The sequence below is a fragment of the Lycium barbarum genome, chromosome 5 (assembly GCF_019175385.1).
Source record: "Lycium barbarum isolate Lr01 chromosome 5, ASM1917538v2, whole genome shotgun sequence".
In the NCBI taxonomy this organism is placed as follows: Eukaryota; Viridiplantae; Streptophyta; class Magnoliopsida; order Solanales; family Solanaceae; genus Lycium; species Lycium barbarum.
This window is the reverse complement of record NC_083341.1, coordinates 91242881-91263526: the sequence shown is the minus strand read 5'-3', so window position 1 is coordinate 91263526 and position 20646 is coordinate 91242881. Positions and strand designations below refer to the sequence as shown.

Sequence of the window (20646 nt, the reverse complement as noted above, 5' to 3'; positions counted from 1 at the left end):
GATTACATGGATGGATCTGCAGCCCGGATGCCTCATCTTATCTACTTGTCTTATTTTGATATTCTGGGACAGTATTCCTTTTTCAGACTTGTAGTATTTGTAGTAGTGGCTCTTATACGGCCTTAGACCAGATTCCTTAGGATTGTTATATTATTTCCGCACTTATTTACTTATCCTTATTATTATCTACGTTTGAGACTTATATTTCGATTGTCTTAATTACTTTATTGTGGTTGAATGAATGATTTGGGAAAGGGTTCGCCTATCATGGTGAGAAATGGTAGGTGCCCGCACGTTGCCCGATTTGGGACGTGACAGGTTTGATTTTAATTATAAGATTTCAACACTTCGATTCGATTATCGGTGTATAAAATTTTTAATTTGGTTAAGCTGAAAAACCAAATTTTAGCAAGTCACTTTTTTTCTGAAATATATATATCATATAATATATTGGGTTCTGTCCATAAATAATAAACTAAACAGGCCCAAATCCAATCCTGATATAAACTATTAACCCATTATTGAAATCCAACCCTATCTATCCAAGCAAAAGCAATTACACTTCAAACCAGTCAAAGCTCAAAAGAATCAAAACATTGTGCGCTCTCTTCCGCTAGGGTTCGTCCATCCTCAACTTGATCTCTTCCTTCTTCGGCTTTCAAGAGTCAACTAGGGTTCTTCAGTAAGCTTTTTATTTTTTGCTTTTTGTTTGGAATTTTTAAAATACAGAACAGGTTTGAGATTACATAGAGATAGATTTGAAGAGTCATTTTTTGTTGTGGCCTGTAAGTCTGATTTTTACTTGTGGGTTTCGACTCTTTCTGATTTTTACTTGTGGGATTCGACTCTTTTTCTGATATTTTTGTTGTGGCCTGTGAAATTTTTGAAATACTTATTTTTTGTGTTGTGGCCTGTGGATTCGAAGAGCACACAAGTAATCAGTTTGGTCTCCTTGCTCGATTACTTGTGTAGTTGTGTGCTTGTTAGTTTTTTCTGTCTTCTTGCTCGATTACTTGTGTGTTCGCTTGTCATTTCTTTCTTCTTTCTTGATTACTTGTGTTCGTTTGTCGTTTCTATCTTCTTGCTCGATTAATTGTTTGATCGTTAGTCGTTTCTGTCTTCTCGTTCGATACTTGTGTTCTCGTTTCTCGTTTCTCGTTTCTTTCTTCTCGCTCGATTATTTGTGTGCTCGCTCAAAAATATGCATTATGAGCATCATTATTTCTTCAAAGTACTAATTTCTCTAGAATATAAGTTACTGTTCAAGTAATTTTTCCATTTCCACTAGATCATAACAATTTACAACCTAAGTTTATATAGAATTTAAGTTTACTATATTTCCATTTCTGCTACAACTTAACAGTTTATAACTTAAGATCATATAGAATTTAAGTTACAGTTATAACTTAAGAGTTAAGAGTACTATTTTTCCATTTCCACTAGAACTTAATAGTTTACAACGTAAGTTTATATAGAATTTAAGTTACTGTTATAACTTAAGATTTAAGAGTACCATCTTTTCAATTCCACAAGAACTTAACAACAGTTTATAACTTAAGTTTATATAGAATTTAACAGTTTATAGCTTAAGCTTATAACTTCTGATTGTGCTCACTGCTCAGTTATATTCACTTATTCAGTGTATCCATGCTCAACATTTAAATGTTCTATTCTTCTTGTTTGTTTCATAGATGGCAGAAAATGAAAGTACGCAAAGTGAAGGTGGGGCTTCAAATGAAAGCGTACCTAACACTTTATGTCCAAGTCCAGTTGAATCTGAATCTGAAATTGAAGCTTTAAAGAAAAGAAAAGTCATGGAACCTAGAGCTGGTTGTTGGAAGCATTTTGAAAGGATAATTATCGATGGATCTCATGGTAACTATTGTGGCAAAACTTATGTAACGACCCGTTTGGTCGTTATAGTCTTCTCGGTACTTTTGACCCTTCCCCAAGCTTTTTTAGCTTATATTTGACCCGAGGGGACTGTTGACATGCTTCCCGAGGTCTTTCGATATGAATTGGGTGACTTTTGTGGGAAGTTTGGGCTTAAAGCAAAGAAAAAGTTGACTAAAAGTTGACTGTTAGGTACACAGACCTTTTTCGGGAATCCGTCGATTCCGAGAGGTCCGGATGGTTATTTAGAACTTGTGTGTATATTCAGTTCAGCTCTCAATGCACTCGGGTGCATTTTGGGACTTGGGTTGGGAAGTTGGTTTTGAGGTATCAGGGGTTGACTGGGTCAATGAGACCTCTGTTAAGAATTTCGAGGACACGAATCCGTTCGTAGCGTGTTTTTACATATGTCTGCATATATAGTATGTGAGCAGATGGCCTCGGGTGATAGTCGGAATTTCGGGTTGAAATTGTGAAACTTGGAAATTCTAGTGTCTGGTGCCCGCTATGGCGACACCAGGACCGCAGCAGCGGTCATGGGACCGCTGAAGCAGTAACGTGAGCGCGGAAGCAGATGACGGGCAGTTAGATTCATTAAATGTGTGTTAAAAGCCCTAAGTCCTTCATTCGTACCACTCCGACTTTAGAGCTCTTTAGGAGCATTCAAGGTTATTATTCATAGAAGATCATTGTGGTAAGTAGGGGTGGACATGGTATGGTAGATACCGATTATCATACTGAAACCGAAATCTTTTATACCGCGGTTTCGGTATTATGGTATTTGATATGCATTTTTAAAAAGTTTGGTATTCGGTACGGTATTCGATATTCATAAAGCAAATACCGAAATACCGAATACCATACCGAAGTATATAATTACATATACAAGTCATATATCTTAGTATTATAATACTAACAAATATATAGACTAGTATTATTAGAAAACTAATTGTTTAAACCTTGGAACTTTGACTACACTATCTTGATTTAAATGTCTTTTTTGTGTAATTGATTTACGAAGGGGATTGCTTGTACTTTCTTTTGAATATTTTTACATGTTTAAGGTGTTTAATACATAATATTTGAAACGTTTCTTAAGTAGCGGAAGTCATAATTCTCCACGATATGAGTATATGTAAGTCCAAGTCGACAAACTATATTCCCGATTTACCGTACTGTGAAATACCGAAATCGAACCTTAAAATATCGAACCATACCGAATTAATTTGGTACGGTAATGGTATAGTATTTTTAGAAACCGAAAACCAAAATTACCATACCGAAGTTTCAAATATTGTACCATACCGCACCATGCCCACCCCTAGTGGTAAGTTCCTTCACCTTCCTTTCTATTCCATGTCACATTATTCACCTTAGGAATCCATTAAACATGCTAGTTTTCTTAAGAAATGGTGGATTGAAAGAGGGTTTTGTGGGTTCTCCATGCTAGGCAATGAATGAATTATTGATTGGGTTAGCTTCATTAAGCATGAAATTGATGATTAGAATCAATTATTGCATGATTCCTTCCTAATAACTGGCTAATTTATGGAATTGGAAGTTAGGGTTCATACCCAAAATTGGGGGTTTTGCCTAGAATCCAACTTTAAGTGAGTTTTTAGTGCTCCTTGTTAACACCTAATTTTTGACCTCCCGTAACTTATTTTAATTACCCAGATCCTTAGATATCAAACAGAGTGAAATATGTATTTTTAGAAGTGAAAATGATTTTATAAATTACTCAGATGATATTTTACCATTCTTAATTGGTAAAATAATTTCATAATTTAGAAATTAATTTACATATTTTATATATTTACAACAATTATTTAGTTAATTGTCTAAATTGTTAAAATGTCAATTTGCAAGTATTTTACTCTGTTTAAATTCACGGATTTTGATTAATTAAAAGAATTAATCATTTTATCCCTCAATTCTTATATTTACACATTCAATTTATTAGAATTTTATCACAATTAATTGAATTTTTAATTTTGTCACAACCCGACTAGGGGGGCCATGACGGGTACCCGGAGCTGACTACCGAGCACCACTCATTATGCTAGTCATCATACTCGACCTGAATAGACACAATCTCGGAGGCAACATGTGCATATATATATATATATATATATATATATATATAAGCCCTCGTGGCTACAAAATATACACCGAGATATCCATAAGACATCAACTACCCACGCATCCGCATCTACGAGCCTCTACTAGAATATTGTGACATAAGGACGGGATCATAACTCGTTTATACTTGTATATTTTTAAACAAAAGGAGTTGAATCTTCGACAGAGACGGTGGTTGGAATTATTGAAAGATTATGATGTGAGCATTTTGTACCATTCTGGGAAGGCGAATGTAGTGGCTGATGCACTTAGCCGCAAATCAATGAGTAGCTTATGTGAGGTTCCTCCATAGAAGAAAGAACTAATACATGAGCTCCACCAACAAGCTAACCTTGGAGTTCGCCTAATTGATTCGGATAATGCAGGAATTGGCATTCACAATCTAACTGTTTCATCCATAGATGTGGAGGTGAAAGAGTGTCAATATGAAGATCCTCAGTTGGGCCACTATAGAGATACATTTCATGAGAAAGATAAGTCTCCCTTTGAAATTTCTATAGATGGAGTTCTTAGATACCGAGACGGGTTATGTGTTCCGAATGTTGCAGAATTTCATCGTCGAATTCTAGAAGAGGCTCATTATTCTCGGTATTCTATTCATCCAGGAACGACAAAGATGTATCACGATCTTAAGCTAACGTATTGGTAGGATGGAATGAAGAAGAACATAACATAATTTGTGGCTCAATGTCCAAATTGCCAACAAGTGAAAATCGAGCATCAAAAGCCAGGAGGATTAGTGCAAGCAATGGAGATTCCAACCTGGAAATGGGAGGTGATCAACATGGATTTCATTGTAGGGTTACGTCATTCCCGAAGCAAGTATGACTCCATATGGGTGATCGTGGACAGACTCACGAAATTAGCTCATTTTCTTCCAGTCAGAACCACATATTCAGCAGAAGATTATGCAAGGTTGTATCTCAAAGAGATTGTGCGACTTCATGGTGTCCCAATATCTATTATCACAGATTGAGGAGCCAAATTTATAGCTAAATTCTAGAAGTCTTTCCAGGAAGGTTTGGGTACTCAGGTAAGGCTTAGCACAACATTTCATCCACAAACTGATGGGCAAGCCGAACGCATTCTTCAGACCTTGGAGGATATGTTAGATTTTGGTGGTAGTTGGGATGGCCACTTACCGAGTTTGCATACAGCAACAGCTACCATGCCAACATTCAAATGGTCCCGAATGAAGCTCTATATGGAAGAAAGTGCAGATCGCCAATTGGATGGTTTGAAGTCGGGGAGACACAATTAATAGGTCCAGAATTGATTCAACAACCGGTGGAAAAGGTCAAAGTTATTCGAGATCGATTAGAGACAGCCCAAAGTCGCCAGAAATCTTATGCGGACAACCGTCAATGAGATTTATAAGTTCAAGTTGATGATTGGGTGTTCTTAAAAGTATCGCCGATGAAGGGCGTGATGAGATTTGGTAAGAAAGGAAAGTTGAGTTCTCGATACATCGGACCTTATAAGATTGCCCGCAAGGTGGGTCAAGTAGCTTATGAATTGGACTTACCTCCAGAACTTGAATCAGTCCATCCGGTTTTCCATGTCTCAATTGTTATAGCCCGTATTTCATACGTTCGGATAATTCGAGATAGTTGTGAGAAATTAAGGGCAAGACCATTCTCTAAAATTATTTTAATGTACAAGTTGGTTATGAATATTATTTATGAGTATTATTAGTATGGAAATATTAAGAAAGGCTAGGGGTAAAAAGGGAAATTCGCAATATGACTCATGGAAATATGGAGGAAGGCTAAGGACAAATTTGGAAATTGAAAAAAATAAATTTTCATGAAGTGCAAAACAAAACAAAACAAAAAAAATGGGCTTGGAATTAAAAAGGGGCATTTGGCCGTCCATAGTAAATGGGCCAAAGCCCATATGAGGCCAAAATAAATAAGTCCAAATAAGTCATCTTATTCATCTCATTCCTAGAAATTTCAAGAAACTTAGAGAAGCCAAAGTGAAGGGGGCCATTCGGCCATACCATACCCAACAAGAACCTTGGAAGAATTTTCATCAAAATTATTTTCTTCTAGCTGAACAATCCATTGAAGGGTCCTTAACAAAGTGAAGTGGTCATTGGAGCAAGAAAAACACATTCTTGCAAGTTACAAATTCTAGCCAAGTGAGAAGTTAAGGAAAAAGGTAAGGTTTAACCCTTTTCTTATATGTTATGGATGATTATGTATGTTGTAGTATGTAAAAGTGGATGAAATTCATAAAAATAGGGATGCTATGTGTGGCCGTGTATATGTGGTATGTGGCCGTGTGGATATGGTTTGGTGTGGAAGAAAATGAATCAATTTTACTTAGTATTTTGGTTGTTGTTGTAATGGAATCTATGAGGGGAATGAAAGTTTAATGATTTTAGTTAAAGTTGTAAGTGTTGGAGAGTTGTTTGGAAGCTAATGTAATGTTAAAAATCATTTATTATATTCATGGAAATTGATGTTGTTAGTGTGTAAATTGTTGGTATGGTTTATGAACTTGAAAGAAGGAAATGTGTTGTTATTGTTCTTGTTGAATTTGGAAGGTCTCGGGTGAAGTAGTATGTTGATTGAGTTGTTTTGAATGTTATGTGAATTGTTTGAAGTATTCTTGAATCACGTTAGGAAGATTTCGGATTAATACTTGAATGTGGGATCATTGGTGTTAGTTGGATTATATGTGATTGAATTGAATATAAATGAATTGCCGATGAATTGTGTGACGAAGGTTGCTAATGTTAGAATATATTTTGGATTGATTGTTGACGTTGTTAGTATGATTGTTGGTATTGTTGTTGATAGTTTGGCCGAGTTAAATTCTTGGATTGTTGTTGAAAAACATTGGCCGAGTTAGATTCTCGGGGATGACGTATTTACAAGGGGAAATGCTGCCAAAATTTCGGCAGATCATAAGTGAAATTTATTTGAAAACTAAGGCAAGTGTATGACGACGAATCTAATAATTGTGTGAACTCTTTTGAATGTAGACTAGTAAGCTTGGATAAATAAACGTAGCTAATAGGACGTAGAGGAGGTATGTAAGGCTTACCCTTTCTTTCTTTTGGCATGATCTTTATGAAACGAGCATGTCACGACCCAGCCCCGTGGGCCGCGACTGGTGCCCTATTTAGACACCCAAAAAGACTTTCATCCCAAATCGTCATATTTCAGCTTAGTTCAGATATCATATTCACCATGTAAACAGAAGTGAAAACGACTACTATCTTAAGCGGCCGCGCGTACAAAATATCATATCAAGTAAAAAGGGGCGGCGGAATACACATCGCCGAACATATATATATATATACAAACATATGGGCCATTATGGCCGCCATAACAGACGGGACCGCATTAAGATGCAAATCAGAAACAAAACGAACACACATAGGACCCACGACCCACATATATGACTACAAGCCTCTATAAGCCAAAAACGAAAACATATGACGGGACAGGGCCCCGCTGTACCCAAAATAGTCGAATATACAGAAGCATATGTACAAAGATATATATACCAAAAGATGAGCTCCGGATCAAAGGGAGCAATCCAAGATAGCAGAATATGTAGCCTACACTGGCGGGTCTCCTGCACGTATGTCTGTACCCGCGGGCATGAAACGCAGCCCCCGAAGAAAGGGGGTCAGTACGAAAGATGTACTGAGTATATAAAGCATAGAGTACAGAAATCCAAACCATAGCTGACATAAAAGAATACAGGGAGTAAATACCGAGTCAGTACATCAAAGTCCGTGCTGAGAATATATGTATGTATAATGCAAATAAAAATTATGCATAAGGCTCAGGAACGTGGTCACCACTCCGACGCTGGTGCCACAACACAGCATACTCCAGAAGGTTTCAAATCTCCGTACAACCCCGAACATAACATATCATCACGACATATCATATCATCAAAGCATATCATAATCCATATCACAGCATAACTCCATAAACGGTACCCGGCCCTATGGCGAGGTCTCGGGAACCGTAACACATCATACCGCCGAATTTGTCATAATACGCACGATCACAAAACCGGCCCGGGAACCGGCGAACAATATCATAGTAGTAGGCACGAGCAGAGTAGTGCGGAAACCATAAGCATATACACAATTAAATTCCAAGGCTCGACAAATAAATACACACACACACACATATATATATATATATATTGATATCAGAAAACTCAAAGTAGGTGTTGGGTCTGTCAGAATTAATATACAAAAGAGGTGAGCCTTTTAAATTTACAAACTTTCGAAAAATACCTCATAGGTCATTTCCTGAAAATGTAGTGTTATTCATATTAGGGAGCTTTCAAATAACTTATGGAGAAAACCAAATGGAGCCTTAACTTCATAGGCAAAAGTTCCCTTTTTGATGTCATACAGAAATAGGTTAAACAAGACGGACAAAGATAGTCTCGGTACTAGTGGGCCCACCTCGGGTAAAGTCGAGGCGGCGTACGAAATTTACAAACATTAGACCTTATGGAGTCATCCATGAAAGCTTAGGGGTGGTTCGGTCATGTTTATGAAAGTTACGAACGTTTGAACATTCTTTCCAACAAAATGTCAAAGTTCTAATTCAATTATACTGAATGCGATAGTGCTAAAAGTAAACTCGGATTTCTATGAACAGAATATTCCCCGAAGCTCAAATTCAAACCTAGTACACCTAGGACATGCCAAAAGAAGGAAAGGTGGGGCTTTACATACCTTATTCGCGTCCTACGCTCGTCCGAGCTCAACTCCCGTTTCCACCAAAATCTACAATTGGCCATAGTTGCCAAATATGAGTTATGCGCTTTTAGAATTTCAATCTAAAATTCATATTTGTCTACCGAAATTTCGGCAGCATTTCCCCTATAAATTCAACATCCCCGAGAATTTACTCGGGCATAATATCAACAACAACACCCACAATAATGCCAACAACATCAAGAATCACAACAAGACACACTCTAACATGATTATTCTTACTTTCTACATAATGTAACATTTCCGTTCCAACTTCACATTATCAAACTATTATCAACATTTTTCATATTCATTGACTAACTCAAGATTATTTAAACATAACTCAATAGAGTTTCAAGCAATACTCAAGAATTCAAACAATCTCGACAATTCCATATTCTATCCAAAACTTCTACAAATGCGACAAAACAATAAAATCGCATTGTTTTCTTCCAAATTCATTAACAACAACCATAATCCACATTTTAGATTTTCTATTTCCATAGTTACATAAAAACTATATTAGAAGGACATAATTTCCCATAACAACATACAACCATTTTCAATGCCGACTAGATTCATTAAGCCCTTATTTACGTTACAAATGCCACAACGACGCAACTAACGAGCTAAATAGAATTTAATCCATCTCTTTCCATCATCACCATGGCACACGGCCATGCACCTACTCACACACATACACGGCTATGCACACACACCACAATTCCATAATTCTCATCCAATTCCAATCATTATAACATATACGCTTATTCCATAACACAAAAGAATGAAATTCTTACCTTTTTCTTCAAATTTCAACTTGCCGCAAACGTAGTTCTTTCGCTTAACTAATTGTATCACGTCGAAGAGAGTCTTGCACTTATCAAGAATCCAAGAAGAAAGAGATTTTTAGAATCAAAGTTGATGGAATAGAATTTTTTTTTTTTGTTGAGGTTCGGCCGAATGGCCTTCAACTCTCACTCTCTCTTTTGTTTGATTTTTCTTGAAGCTTCTTGATAAAATGATGAAGGCCCCTTTTATTTATTTAGTCTTTAATTAAATAAAAGTATGGGCTTGGGCTATTATTCTTGGACCATGGCCGGCCAAGCCCCTAAAATGGGCCTTAATTCTCTTATTCTTTTTCTAAGCCCAATAATGATGGATCTTATTTTATAATTTACGAGACCAATTTCTGAAATTCCAATTTTTGCCCTTAGCCTTCCCCGATGTTTCTGCGTCAATATTTTTCATGAACAACATATACATATCAACTAAATCACAATATTGCCTTATTTCATACAAGTCACAATTATTTCAAAATTTCCGAATGTGCAAAAATACGGGGCATAACATGCTCCCCCTCTTTAGAACATTCGTCCTCGAATGTTAGATTAGCCTTATAAGGTCTTATGGGCATAGCGGGGGAGTTTCTTTTTATGGGTAGCACATATAAATCATTTGCCAATCAATATAACAAATTCAAAAAACTTAAATTACCTGTAGGTATATAGAACAAGTGAGGATACTTGTTTTTCATCTCATCCTCCGCCTCCCAGGTCATTTCTTCTCGGTTGTTGTTCCGCCACAGGACTTTAACAGAAGGCACATCCTTGATGCGCAGTCTCCTCACCTGACGATCCAGAACAGCTACAGGTTGCTCTTCATAAGATAAGTCCTCCGTTACCTGAATATCGTCTACTGGAAATATTCTGTCAGGGTCACCAACACATTTTCGGAGCATGGATACATGGAATACCGGGTGCACTGCCTCTAGATCGGATGGTAAGTCCAGTTCATAAGCGACATTCCCAATCTTCCGGACAATCTGGTAAGGCCCAATGTATCGCGGACTGAGCTTTCCCTTTCTGCCGAATCTCATCACGCCTTTCATGGGCGACACTTTCAAAAATACCCAGTCTCCAATCTGGAACTCCAAAGGTCGACGTCGTTTATCAGCATAAGATTTCTGTCGACTCTGGGCCGCTAATAGTCGCTCTCGAATCAGTTTCACTTTATCGACTGCCTGCTGGACCACATCTGGACCAATTAATTTAGTTTCACCCACGTCAAACCAACCGATCGGAGATCTGCATTTTCTACCATATAGGGCTTCGTACGGCGCCATCTGTATGCTGGAATGATAACTATTATTATAAGCAAACTCAACAAGCGGCAAGTGATCGTCCCAGCTACCTCTGAAATCAATAACACAAACCCGCAACATATCTTCTAATGTCTGAATAGTGCGCTCGGCCTGTCCGTCGGACTGAGGATGAAATGCTGTACTAAGACTCACCTGAGTCCCCAATCCTTCCTGGAATGATCTCCAGAAATTCGCTGTGAACTGGGCACCTCTGTTAGTAATAATAGATACAAAGATCCCGTGAAGTCTTACTATTTATTTAAGATACAATTTGGCATAATCCCCAGCCGAATAAGTGGTCCTGACCGGAAGAAAATGGGCTGATTTCGTTAATCTGTCAACAATAACCCAAATAGAATCATACCTGCGTGGAGTGCGCGGCAACCCAACAACGAAATCCATATTAATCATCTCCCATTTCCAAGCTGGAATTTCCATTTCCTGTAGTAACCCTCCGGGCTTTTGATGCTCAATCTTAACTTGCTGACAATTTAGGCATTGGCCAACGAACTCTGCAATGTCTCTTTTCATACCGTCCCACCAGTACAAACACCTGAGATCATGATACATTTTTGTGGAACCAGGATGGATAGAATACCGAGCATTATGTGCTTCACCCATAATTTGTCGCTGCAACCCTGCAACGTCAGGTACGCATAATCTGCCTCCATATAACAATACCCCTTCAGGCGAGATTTCGAACTGAGTCTTTTCTTTATTAAGGGCCATATTTCTATACTGTACCAGTACAGGATCTTCGAACTGGCGCTGTTTTACCTCTTCCATAATTGATGATTCAGCAACTGCTCGAACAGAAACCCCAGTATTTCCAGAATCTGCCAAACGGACTCCGAGGTTGGCTAACTGATGAATCTCATGAACCAATTCTGTCTTGCCAGGCTGTACATCAATCAAACTGCCCATGGACTTGCGGCTAAGTGCATCAGCTACCGCATTGGCTTTCCCAGGATGATACAAAATATCAACGTCATAATCTTCCAATAATTCAAGCCATCTTCTCTGCCGCAAATTCAGTTCCTTCTGCCTAAAAATATAATGGAGACTCTTATGGTCCGTATAAATATCAACGTGGACCCCATATAAGTAATGCCGCCAAATCTTCAAAGCGTGAATCACCGCGGCTAATTCCAGATCATGAGTGGGATAATTCTTCTCGTGCGGTCTGAGCTGCCGGGAAGCATAGGCTATGGCTCGACCGTGCTGCATCAACACACAACCTATCTCAATACCGGAGGCATCACAATAAACAACGTACCCGTCTGACCCCTCTGGAAGAGCTACAACTGGAGCCGTAATTAATTTTTCCTTCAGCATCTAGAAGCTGCGCTCACATGCATCAGTCCACTGAAATTTTGCTGCTTTCTGAGTGAGCTTTGTTAATGGTGCCGCGATAGAAGCAAAATTCTCCACAAACCTTCTGTAATATCCGGCCAACCCCAGAAAACTGCGTACCTCTGTCGGTGTAGTAGGCCTGGGCCAATTCTGTACAGCTTCAATCTTCTGTGTATCGACCCGAATACCATCTGCTCCGACAATATGCCCCAAGAATGCCACTGAGGTCAACCAGAATTCACATTTGGAAAATTTAGCATATAACTTTTGCTGCCGAAGTGTGCCAAGTACTGTTCTCAGATGATCTGAATGCTCATCTGCTGATCGTCAATAGACCAAAATATCATCAATAAATACAATCACGAACATATCAAGGAACGGCCAGAATACCCGATTCATCAGATCCATGAATACCACTGGAGCATTAGTCAGCCCAAAAAACATCACTCTGAATTCGTAATGCCCGTACCGGGTCCTGAAAGCAGTCTTCGGAATATCTGCCTCTCGTACCCGTACCTGGTGGTAGCCCGAGCGCAAATCTATCTTCGAAAAATGTTTAGCACCCTGCAGCTGATCAAATAAATCATCAATCCGGGGGAAGGGATATTTATTCTTGATAGCCACCTTATTTAGTTGTCTGTAGTCAATACACATTCGCAGCGAACCATCTTTCTTTCTTACAAACAATACCGGAGCTCCCCAGGGTGACGTGCTGGGTCTGATGAAGCCTTTTTCTAATAGATCTTTCAGTTGTTCTTTCAATTCTTTCAATTCTGCTGGTGCCATTCTGTACGGAGGAATAGATATGGGCTGAGTATCTGGCAGCAAATCTATCGTGAATTCTATCTCCCGTTCAGGGGGAAGACCTGGAAGCTCATCTGGGAATTCATTGACAACCGGAACTGACTGGAGATTAGGTGTCTCGGCCTTAGTATCGTGCACACGGACCAAGTGATAGATATAGCCTTTCTGAATCATCTTCTTAGCCTTGAGGTATGAAATAAACTTACCCCTCGGCGATGTAGTGTTTCCTGCCCATTCTATGACTGGTTCCCCTGGAAACTGGAAACGAACTACCTTTTTCTGGCAGTCAACATTAGCATAACAGGAAGCTAACCAGTCCATGCCCATAATAACATTAAATTTCTAGCATATCTAATTCCACCAAATCAGCTTTAGTGCAACGATCACATATAATCACAGAACAATCTTTATATACCTGCCTCGCTATAATAAAATCCCCAACCGGTGTAGCCACTTCGAATGGTTCTATAGGTTCGGGTGTTATTGCAATTTTACTAGCAACGAGCGGGGAGATATATGATAAAGTAGAACCAGGATCAATCAATGCATATACAGATCGGGAGAAAACCAGTAATGTACCTGTAACAACATTTGGCGACGCCTCCTGGTCCTGGCGGCTAGCCAATGCATATATGCGGTTCGAAGGACCGCTAGAATCTGAAACACTGCCACGACCTCGACCGCGGCCCGCCGGTGCCGATAAACCCCGCCCTACAGGGCGCATAGCTGAGGGAGTAGAGGATGAACCAGCGGCTGATCCCGTCGGCTGAACTGTACTGCCAGAACCACTCGCCATCGGACAATCTCGCATAACATGGCCCTGACGGCCGCAGGAAAAACAAGCCCCTGTAGCTCGGTAGCACTCCCCTGGGTGTGATTTCCCACAATAAGAACAACGGGGCCTGGGTGGTCTGGACTGGCTGGAACCCCTGGTCATGTGCGAACCTGATGCTCTGGAACTCTGGCCGGCCCCAGATGGTCCTGCACTATCAAATCGTCTACCGGCGGACTGTGTACCCCGGCCTGACGGAGAAGGATATCTGCCTGACTGCTGTGACTGAGGCTGCCCGCCTCGAAAATCTCCAGAATATCCCGCTGATCTGGCCCTCTTGGGCGGCCTCCTGTCTCGATCTCTACTGGGCTGCTCTCCCCTATGCCGATCCTCCATCCCCTGGGCATAGGCATGTAATCGGGCGATGTCCATGTCAGTCTGCGATGCCATCGCCATACAGCTGTCAACTAGGTAGCGGTCCAACCCTATCACGTACCGGTGCATCCGGTCGGCCATATCCGCTACTATAGCAGGTGCATATCGAGCCAAGGAATCAACCTCCAAATTATACTCACGAACACTCCGACCTCTCTGCCGCAGCTGCAAAAATCTGTCAACCCTCGCCCTCCGCAACTCCGGGGGCAAAAGGTGGCGGAGAAAAGTGGCCACAAACTCATCCCATGTAGCTGGGGGAGCACCCTCACCTCTGGACAGCTCCCAGGACTCATACCAATTAGCCGCAACATCTCGTAATCTGTGCGAGGCTAACTCAACGGACTCGGTCTCTGAAGCCCTGACCAGTCCCAATGAGCGCCTCATCCCCCGAATGAAGTCGTGGGGGTCCTCCTCGGGCTTAGACCCGAAAAACTCTGGGGGACTACATGTCAGAAAATCACGAACCCTCAGGCTATCACGCCTGTCATCATCATCATCACCTCTCAGCCCGCGTCTGCGAGCCTGTCCCGCCACCAAAGTCGTCAACAACTGTACGGCCTCCCTCAACGTCCTATCCTTCGCCCCTGGCTGAGGAGCTGGAGGCTCGGGCGCTGGAGCGTCTGGAGCTAATGATGGACCTGCTCCAGGCTCCTCCGGTGGTGTAGCAGAACCCTCCGACTGGGGCACAACATCGGGAAAATCCTGAGCACGAGCTCGGGTAACTCTCCGCACCTGACTAGTCTCTCCCATCACCGCCTTGCCTTTCTGGGCAGCCGTTACATTCTTCGGAGGCATCACTGAAAAACATAACAGCCAATCAGAAAAGAGTCATCCTAATAGCACAGCTCTATCGCACGATCTAAGAGTCAAAGAAAGGTAACACCCTAAATGTCCTGTAGCCTCCTGTTTATAGATGTGGTGCACGACACATCGATAAACAAGACTCTACGAGACACGGCCTGTAGACATTCCGACGACAAATCGCTCTGATACCACTTTTGTCACGACCCAGCCCCGTGGGCTGCGACTGGTGCCCTATTTGGACACCCAAACAGACTTTCATCCCAAATCGTCATATTTCAGCTTAGTTCAGATATCATATTCACCATGTAAACAGAAGTGAAAACGAATACTATCTTAAGCGGTCGCGCATACAAAATATCATATCAAAGTAAAAAGGGGCGGCGGAATACACATCGCCGAACATATATATATATATATATACAAACATATGGGCCATTATGGCCGCCATAACAGACGGGACCGCAATAAGATGAAAATAAGAAACAAAACGAACACACATAGGACCCACGACCCACATATATGACTATAGGCCTCTACAAACCAAAAACGAAAACATATGACGAGACAGGGCCCCGCCGTACCCCAAATAGTCGAATATACAGATGCATATGTACAAAGATATATATACCAAAAGATGAGCTCCGGATCAAAGGGAGCAATCCAAGATAGCAGAATATGTAGCCTACACTGGCGGGTCTCCTGCACGTATGTCTGTACCTGCGGGCATGAAACGCAGCCCCCGAAGAAAGGGGGTCAGTACGAAAGATGTACTGAGTATATAAAGCATAGAGTACTGAAATCCAAACCATAGCTGACATAAAAGAATACAGGGAGTAAATACCGAGTCAGTACATCAAAGTCCGTGCTGAGAATATATGTATGTATAATGCAAATAAAAATTATGCATAAGGCTCAGGAACGTGGTCACCACTCCGACGCTGGTGCCATAACACAGCATACTCCAGAAGGTTTCAAATCTCCGTACAACCCCGAACATAACATATCATCACGACATATCATATCATCAAAGCATATCATAATCCATATCACAGCATAACTCCATAAACGGTACCCGGCCCTATGGCGAGGTCTCGGGAACCGTAACACATCATACCGCCGAATTTGTCATAATACGCACGATCACAAAACCGGCCCGGGAACCGGCGAACGATATCATAGTAGTAGGCACGAGCAGAGTAATGCGGAAACCATAAGCATATACACAATTAAATTCCAAGGCTCGACAAATAAATACATATATATATATATATATATATATATATATATATATATATATATATATATATATATATATATATATATATATATATATTGATATCAGAAAACTCAAAGTAGGTGTTGGGTCTGTCAGAATTAATATACAAAAGAGGTGAGCCTTTTAAATTTACAAACTTTCGAAAAATACCTCATAGGTCATTTCCTGAAAATGTAGTGTTATTCATATTAGGGAGCTTTCAAATAACTTATGGAGAAAACCAAATGGAGCCTTAACTTCATAGGAAAAAGTTCCCTTTTTGATGTCATACAGAAATAGCTTAAACAAGACGGACAAAGAAAGCCTCGGTACTAGTGGGCCCACCTCGGGTAAAGTCGAGGCGGCATACGAAATTTACAAACATTAGACCTTATGGAGTTATCCATGAAAGCTTAGGGGTGGTTCGGTCATGTTTATGAAAGTTACGAACGTTTGAACATTCTTTCCAACAAAATGTCAAAGTTCTAATTCAATTATACTGAATGCGATAGTGCTAAAAGTAAATTCGGATTTCTATGAACAGAATATTCCCCGAAGCTCAAATTCAAACCTAGTACACCTAGGACATGCCAAACGAAGGAAAGGTGGGGCTTTACATACCTTATTCGCGTCCTACGCTCGTCCGAGCTCAACTCCCGTTTCCACCAAAATCTACAATTGGCCATAGTTGCCAAATATGAGTTATGCGCTTTTAGAATTTCAATCTAAAATTCATATTTGTCTACCGAAATTTCGGCAGCATTTCCCCTATAAATTCAACATCCCCGAGAATTTACTCGGGCATAATATCAACAACAACACCCACAATAATGCCAACAACATCAAGAATCACAACAAGACACACTCTAACATGATTATTCTTACTTTCTACATAATGTAACATTTCCGTTCCAACTTCACATTATCAAACTATTATCAACATTTTCCATATTCATTGACTAACTCAAGATTATTTAAACATAACTCAATAGAGTTTCAAGCAATACTCAAGGATTCAAACAATCTCGACAATTCCATATTCTATCCAAAATTTCTACAAATGCGACAAAACAATAAAATCGCATTGTTTTCTTCCAAATTCATTAACAACAACCATAATCCACATTTTAGATTTTCTATTTCCATAGTTACATAAAAACTAATTAGAAGGACATAATTTCCCATAACAACATACAACCATTTTCAATGCCGACTCGATTCATTAAGCCCTTATTTACGTTACAAATGCCACAACGACGCAACTAACGAGCTAAATAGAATTTAATCCATCTCTTTCCATCATCACCATGGCACACGGCCATGCACCTACTCACACACATACACGGCTATGCACACACACCACAATTCCATAATTCTCATCCAATTCCAATCATTATAACATATACACTTATTCCATAACACAAAAGAATGAAATTCTTACCTTTTTCTTCAAATTTCAACTTGCCGCAAACGTAGTTCTTTCGCTTAACTAATTGTATCACGTCGAAGAGAGTCTTGCACTTATCAAGAATCCAAGAAGAAAGAGATTTTTAGAATCAAAGTTGATGGAATAGATTTTTTTTTTCTGTTGAGGTTCGGCCGAATGGCCTTCAACTCTCACTCTCTCTTTTGTTTGATTTTTCTTGAAGCTTCTTGATAAAATGATGAAGGCCCCTTTTATTTATTTAGTCTTTAATTAAATAAAAGTATGGGCTTGGGCTATTATTCTTGGACCATGGCCGGCCAAGCCCCTAAAATGGGCCTTAATTCTCTTATTCTTTTTCTAAGCCCAATAATGATGGATCTTATTTTATAATTCACGAGACCAACTTCCGAAATTCCAATTTTTGCCCTTAGCCTTCCCCGATGTTTCCGCGTCAATATTTTTCATGAACAACATATACATATCAACTAAATCACAATATTGCCTTATTTCATACAAGTCACAATTATTTAAAAATTTTCGAATGTGCAAAAATACGAGCCATAACAGAGCAAATGACGTATATGTATGATTTTAAAGAAATTCCTATTCTTAGAGCCACTAGGATGGCAAATGTTTTTGACTTCCGAAGAACTATTTTGTCATGTCTTGATACAAGTATGTGGTTCCAAAAGTTCTATGTTAATTTGATTCATAGCGATATTCGAAAGGTACTTGATATGGTTATTGCTTTGATTTTCCAAAAATAGCTTCTGAAACGTTCGTAGGAGGTGTTGTACTTCAAACTCTCATAACTTCCTTATACTAAATCGGATTGACCCGAAACGTGTTTCTGAGCCTTCAGGTGTCGATAAGTATACTTGTCCATCGAGTCTTCCATAATATATTCGGAGGTTACCGACCTTATGTCACCCCGATAAAGTATAGTCATCCTTGTGTCTTTGTGCATGTTCTACGTTAAACATATGATGATAGTATTACACCGCACCTGTATGGGCGGGCAGTTATATACACCACTATAGTGGGCAGCTTATACCCCGGACGCGGGCTTACACGCTGATCCTATATGGACGGGAAGTTTATACACCGTTCCTATTTGGACGGGCAGCTTATACACTTTGCATATATGGTACGAGGATGAGTAAGAGTAAGGCAGTTTGGCTTATTCTCTTTATACTTGACAGCTTGGTTATGACGTTTCATATTGATGTCTTTCTTTTCATTATTGCCTTATTTCACTGTTCATGCCTTACATACTCAGTACATATTCCGTACTGACCCCCTTTCTTTGGGGGCTTCGTTTCATGCCGCGCAGGTACACCCAGATGAGCTGAAGCTGTTATAGAAGATGTTCCGGCGGAGTTGGCAGGCTCCACTTGTTCCTGGAGTGCTGCCGAGTCAGAGTATGTGTGCTACGATGTCTGATTAATGTTAGAGACTTTGCAGACAGCGTCGTGGGTATTGGTTGTCAGTTCTGTAAGCGGCTCCATCAGCCGATGTGTCATTTTGTGTTATGATATAAGTTCTACATGATTACAAATTTTGTTTGGTTTGAGAACAAAGAAAAAGGATATTTCCGAAAGTTTTACTATGTATTTTATTGTATTTGATTTAAGAGCTCAAAGATATTATGTGCGTAATAAGAGTCAGAGGGTTCGCTCGGCTCTAGGTAAGGGTCGGGTGCCCATCACACCCTAGTAAGGTTAGGGTGTGACAAAGTGGTATCAGAGCAGGTTGTCCTAGGGGTTGTCTGCAAAGTCGTGTCCGGTAGAGTCCTGTTTATGGTGTGAAGCGCGCCACATTTATAAACAGGAGGCTGCGGGGCATCTAGGGATTGTTGACCTTTTTTTTCTGTCTTAGATCGTGTGATAGAGCCAAGTCATAGGAAAATGAAATTCCTTATATAAGCCTTACATACGACGGAAGGAGGTAAGTTTTGATACATTTGTTCTGTTATATGAGATTGGGAGCTCTGGAGAACTGGAATGTGTAGTATGCACATGTCACGACCCAACCCCGTAGGCCGTGACTAGTGCCCGATCTGGGCACCCAAACACATTTATCAAAAGCTATCTCAAATTTTATCTAATTTCCAGATAAATTTTGGCAGAGTCTCCTTTGTTTTACGGACTATCCCAAATACCCTGCACGCAGAAAATACCAACAAAGGCCACACAGGGGCAACAGAGCAACATTTAAATATATGCGGATCGGCCGCCGCGGCGAATGGGATCGCCCAAACACAACATATGCACACGTCTGTACAGAAAGACCCCAACCCACAAACATGTCTACAGACCTCTAAACAGACCAACAGACTCATATGGCGGGACAGGGCTCCGCCGTACCCATGAACGAGAATATGCATATATAGAAGTGACAGACTGTACCAAAAGATGGCTCTGAATAAAAGAGCGCTCCAAATGGCAGAAAAGATATCCTAGACGGACGGATCCGCAAACCTGTCGTTGGTACCTGCGCGGCATGAAAACGCAGCCCCCGAAGAAAGGGGGTCAGTACGAAATATGTACTGAATATGTAAAGCCTGAATTACAGAAACAAAATCATAACTGGTACAGAACGTACAGAAAGTAAACAGAAGACCCGAAGTATCAGATACATATTTTCAAAACATGCAGAGTGTATACATAAACATATGTCATATCAAATCCGGCCCCTACCAAGGGACTCGGCAGACAAAACGTGGCCACCCTCCCGACGCTGGTGCCACAACACAGAAGAATCAGAATAGGGGCATAACCCCGTAACATAATATGTCATATCAGATGGCCATAACAAATCATATCAGAACAAGCGTACATGACACAGCATACTCCACAAACCCATGTACGCGTATACC

General features: G+C 40.2%; 1 long non-coding RNA gene across 2 annotated transcripts; it reads left to right on the top strand.

The window, feature by feature from the left end:
- The first annotated feature begins 510 nt into the window (after window positions 1–510).
- On the top strand, window positions 511–19354 carry LOC132641057 (uncharacterized). Of its 2 annotated transcripts, none has more exons than XR_009582649.1 (3): window positions 511–682; window positions 1692–1931; window positions 19102–19354. It is a non-coding gene; the product is annotated as an uncharacterized LOC132641057 (long non-coding RNA). The 2 variants fall into 2 exon arrangements; XR_009582648.1 differs by having other exon boundaries at window positions 520–682; window positions 1692–1875.
- Window positions 19355–20646: the final 1292 nt, after the last annotated feature.